We start from the raw sequence: 5779 nt of genomic DNA on the forward strand, positions 1-5779 counted from the left end.
CGTAAATACGAAGATTCGGGATACACGTCCTCGCTCGACGCCGGTCGCGAATGCACTAACGGGAAGGGTGGGATAAGGCTTATTCACACTTTTAGACTTTTGTAAACAAACCCTCTGAAACGAAGCAGTGCTTGGCGATTTTACCCTTTCAGTGAGTGACGGCTAATTTTTTGATACTATTAAGACCGTATTACATGTAATGGTCACGCATGATAGGCTTTCACGTATGAGTTAATTCGCCACAGATTATACTTATGTAATTTTGAAGTGTTAGACGAGTGAGCGAGCTTACGAGGTCCGGGTAATGACGTGGAAAGAATGTACCCGTGATGATATACCAATTTGATGTTCGTATTTTTATGATCTGTCATTTTTAAGAGTATAGAAGTACCTGTGCATATATTTTTTTTAATTATCTCAAGTTAGGCGGTGAAAGTAAACATCCTGCGGGAGTCTGCATGTGTCAAAAAATGTTGTGCTTCCATTTAACTTTTTTATTATGTTACACTACTGTGGTTATCCTTTTTTAACATAAATATTAACTTAAGCTTCGATGTTTATCTTTCTCGATCCTTTATAAAACGACTTAAATTTCAGCTTGCGTCCATCATAAGTTTCCGAAAATTATAGATTACTTAGATTATTGCTTTATTCGTTCAAATATTTTGGCATTACCTAATTCTATCAATGATAACCAAAAAATATATTATTAGAATAAAATCTTTTTATATTATATCATATAAATATATTTTTAGAATAAAATTTTAAATGAAGATTGTCAAATGATTAATTAAATACCGAAATAAAAAAATATATAATCGAATTTTGTGGCAGGAAAACACTGTGAAGAAAGACGAATAAATGGGATTCTTGATGAAAAGTGCACATCTGATACAAGTTGGCAGTCAATGCCAGACAGATTGACATTTTATGTGTTTAAGAAAATCATTGTAAAAAACCTAACCTATCGAAATAACAATAATATAAAAGTTGAATCACATTGATGAAAATAAGTTTAAGGATTATTCGGAGAGAACTCAACAGATTAGTCCAGTGGCAATTTATAGATGAAAGTGGAATTGAAAAGGATTTTTAGCAAATAAAATATTTTCAAAGCCGATTTTTATCGGATTTTCCTACGCTTTGAAAAATTCAAACATTTTTCTATATCTTGAATTTTAATAGTCATTCAAAATGCGTTAGGAAAACGAATTCGAATTTCGAATAGCGTTGATTGGATATTAGAATGAAGTTCTTTAGTCTGAAAGGACATGCCGGCAACTTTTTTAATAAGGCAGCGACGGTTAAAAACAGTAACGATAATGAGGTGAAATAGATTATTGTTTATGGTCCACATTGAACATAAATTGAATAAAAACAGTTATTTTTTATGTTAGTGTCTACTATTTTTTTATGAAAGTTAATATGCACTCGTAAATAGTACATTTTAGTAACACTACTGAAGAAACCAAAACAACCATTTTTTTATTTTTGCCTAAAACAAAAAAAAACGTCTAAAATTAAATATTGAGATAACTGAAATAAGGAGCATTTGAAAGTCTATCAAAAGTTATAAAAAATTAAGTTCACGTTCATATTTTTGTTGTTATAACATATGTTGCGACCATTAGTCCATAGATGGCGGGATGCTAAATTCGTCAATTTCTGAATCATGATATTCAGATTTTTCGGAGTGACTGTCTACCATACATATTAGCATTCGCGTTTCGTTCATATTTGCGTTGTCGTTTTTCTGTCGTCGTATAATATGATTCGGCGAGTCGACGAAATCATAAATACAATTGTGTGTGTTGTGTATATTTGTTACTTTTTCACGCTTTATCACAGCTAAAATAAAATATGTCCCGTTCCCCGGTATATGGATTTTCGATTATGATGTGGGTGAAGCCGCGAGCGAACCTCTAGTATATTAATATGACAGAAAGGCAGAACTAGAACATCTTACAGTAAGAACCATCAACCATATTTTTAACCATTCTGTTACTCGTTAACTTCAACCAAAACACAACTATACGAAGTATTTGTTTGGCAGTAGAACAGGCGATAGAGAAAAGTGGATGTCACCTAAACAGACTAGCTTAGTTAAGATAAAATTGAAGAGATAATCACAATAAATACTCCTTTTATGGCCTTCGCTTGAGCAAAAACTACGTATAAAATATTAATCTCAATTTATATTAGTCGGTAATTCTCGGTGGGAGAATTTACAAACTTATTTCACAAATGAGTTAAAACTTACCCACGCGTGTTACGTCACGTGTCACTTGTGACAGAATTGGGTTGAATTAGGAAGGAAAAGACAAGACAAGACGTTGAAATTCTCCGTAGGGAACTTTTCTCAATTAATTAGAGTATATATATATATATATATATATATATATATATATATATATATATACCGTATATAAAAATTGTCATACGAGTATGTTAATTTCATTTATGGTCTTAAGAACCAATGTAGCTAAGTCCATTTTAAATTTTCAATGATGTTTTCCATACATAAATTACAATACTATATATTTTGACTTTACATAAAAAAATTGTCTTCGGAAATCGTGTGTTTTAAACAAATTTTTTTCATATCCCTATTGAAGCTAACGCATAAATAAACCGCCTCGAGCATAAATAATTATTTAAACTAAACTAAAAAATATGTATTTAAACTGCTTACGAAAATTTAATTATATGCAAATTTAAATTGTAAGACGCTTACAACATGACTATTTCAATAAGTAATACTGTGCTTCGTTCATATAGTAAGAAGACTGTCTTACTCAACTACAGATCCTGAGGTCCTGGGCATAAATCCAGGTTGAAGTGATATTATTTTTTTGTTAAGAGTTATCAGTAACAGCCCTTAGATAAAAAAATAGTCTCGTTTTCATTCTCATGCCTCGAAATCATTATGTAAACCGCGGTCCTATCCCTCATCTGTCTCTTGTTCTGATAGACTGCTGCTCCACCGAACGCTCAGGTTCACAGATTATAATATGCTCTGCGCAAGTGGTTTGTCTTGCAGATTGGTTCCCGTTACATCGGCTATCGAATTATATCGATTCGGTCAGGAGAATATTAACATTCATATTCACTAACAGCTTACCAGGATACCTTGCCGAATCAAATTTAATGCTATCCACTGTATATATAATCATATTATATATAAACATATTCAATAATTTTTTTATCAAAGGACGAAATCCCAGATTTCTCAAAAATATATAATATATTCGTGATCAGATGTTTGTACTACGTAAAATTTGATATATATAATATAGACTGTACGATTCTTTATATGGTTAAATTCGATTAAAAATAAAATTTATGCAAGACGATATTCTATTGTTCCCAGCTTTATTGAAGAAATAAAGACAATAAAAGTTTAATGGATGTAGACGAAGAAAAGCAAAGCTGCAAATCGCCTCTTGACCACGATATATGCCACTCTATCGAAACTTTTATTTGCATGTGTGAGTCAAATATTTCTACATGTTTTAAAACAATTACGACTCAAAAGATATGTATGAAATTCATCATGATCTGAAATTATGGTTCTATGATCATACTACCTAGTTTAAAAAATAAAATTATTTATTCAAATTGTAGGCAAAGAAAATTTGCAAATTGCACAAACTTTAAGCCGAGATGGCCTAGTGGTTAAAACGCGTGAGTCTTAACTGATAATCAAGGGTTCAAACCCGGGCAAGCATGACCGAATATTCATGTGCTTAATTTGTATTTATTATTCATCTCGTGCTTGACGGTGAAGGAAAACATCGTGAGGAAACCTGCATGTATCTAATTTCACTGAAATTCTGCCACATGTGTATTTTACCAACCCGCATTGGAGCAGCGTGGTGGAATAAGCTCAAATTTTCTCCTCAAAATGGAGAGGAGGCCTTAGCCCAGCAGTGGGACAATTACAGGCTGTTACTGTAAACTTTTAGTATATATACGAAGTTTTATAGTTTTAATACATGGAATAAATTAATTTAAATATATAAAAATTAGTCAAAAAACATAAAAAATAATAATCAATGCATTATATTTTTATTATTTGAAAGTTCGAGGAGTATATGTACCTTTTATTAGAAATATGAAAAGCATAACACTTTATTATGTTTTAAAGCATACATTTAAGAATAATGTTGTTAATGCATTAGCATTGTATCAAATGCTGGTTTTCAAATAAGGTTTACTTTCACATAATATAATACAAAAATTAAAATTATATTCCTGTAATAAAAATATTATAAATATAATTATATAGGAACTACATAAAATTGTAACAAAAGCAATTAATCGTAAAATATAATTGGATTTTTCTTTACTTATTTACGGGATATCTCATTTGATTAACAGACAAAAAGACTTTTAGGGTAATCGAAACGTATCTAATATTTTATAAATCCTTTTAAAATTATCTTAAGCAACTCGTAAGCCTTTTTAAATTCCTTCTTATAAAAGGGAGACAATATCGGCTTTATTAATTTTTTGACTTAACTTAATCCGATAATAATGAAGGTAACTCCCATATCTTTGAATGTCTCTTACTACTTTACTAAATGTTTTCTTGTGACTTATCTCAATTCATGAGAAACTTTTTACGAAAATAACAAAATATGTAATTGCTTTTTCTTAAACAATATTCTTCTATTATTTTTATATCCTTATTCAGGTTCTACTTCTATGTCAAATTTCATTACGATAAGTTCAGTGGTTTAGTCGTGAGATAGCAAATATACAGAGTTATAATAATAATATAGTCTGATTTATAATAAGTAAATATAGTCTCCGCCATGACAGCATTTAGCTGCCGTGACCAGGATTCGAACCTGGGTTACTACGGCCACAACGTAGGGTCCTAACCACTAGACGATCACGGCTATCGGAGCTGATAATTTCATTTATCAAAAATGCGAGCGTATTTAAATTTTGAAATATACGGCCAAATACAAATTGTCTTTGAATGATAAAATTGTAAAGAAAGAACATTTCATTACAATAAAGTAGTATTATATTACTGTTGATTAAAAAGAAACAAAAGTGTACTGAAATTGGAGCATCTTACGAAACATTACTGTCATTACAACGTTGCCGCACCTAAAAAGTGAAATTACTTTAGTTTGAAATGAATGTAATAAAATATTTCGCCAAAACTCTTACTTGCTTCTATAGCCGTGATCGTCTAGTGGTTAGGACCCTACGTTGTGGCCGTAGTAACCCAGGTTCGAATCCTGGTCACGGCAGCAAATAGCTGTCGCGGTGAAGCTACTTTTTTATTTTCAAAGTATATAAAAAGTGGTAGCTATCGTCGGATCAGTTTAATTTATTTAGATGAATTGGCGCAATACAACAAAGAATCTTAAAATTTCTATAAAATAACATTAAACATATTATTTTTCACATTTAATATTGTTTATATTTACATATTAAATATAAGTACGTCTTGATATTATAGCCGCACTCATTTTTAAATCCAATGTATATTTAAAAAATTATCTATAAAATACTTAAGATAAAAAACTGATTAGTTTTCGTTATATGTAAAATATTTACAACTTATTATAAAGTATGTAATATTCAATAAATTAGACTTATTGTCTTTTTCTTTCACTATAGTATACATCTGTACCAATTAAATAAGTACCAATAAATGTATTAAAGTAACGGATGATTGAGCAGGAATAAGAGAGAGAAATGAGTGAATGACTATTCGGTACCAAATTCTAAGTATTAATGAATAATGCAATATAAGATT

At 30.4% G+C, this 5779-nt stretch overlaps 2 non-coding genes across 2 annotated transcripts; one reads left to right on the forward strand and one right to left on the reverse strand.

Moving 5' to 3' along the window:
• Positions 1–4832: 4832 nt before the first annotated feature.
• Positions 4833–4904, reverse strand: Trnah-gug (transfer RNA histidin (anticodon GUG)). The gene has a single exon. It is a non-coding gene; the product is annotated as a tRNA-His (tRNA).
• A 291-nt stretch (positions 4905–5195) lies between these two features.
• Trnah-gug (transfer RNA histidin (anticodon GUG)) lies at positions 5196–5267 on the forward strand. The gene has a single exon. It is a non-coding gene; the product is annotated as a tRNA-His (tRNA).
• The last annotated feature ends 512 nt before the right edge of the window (positions 5268–5779 follow it).

This window comes from Nymphalis io, chromosome 1, assembly GCF_905147045.1.
Source record: "Nymphalis io chromosome 1, ilAglIoxx1.1, whole genome shotgun sequence".
In the NCBI taxonomy this organism is placed as follows: Eukaryota; Metazoa; Arthropoda; class Insecta; order Lepidoptera; family Nymphalidae; genus Nymphalis; species Nymphalis io.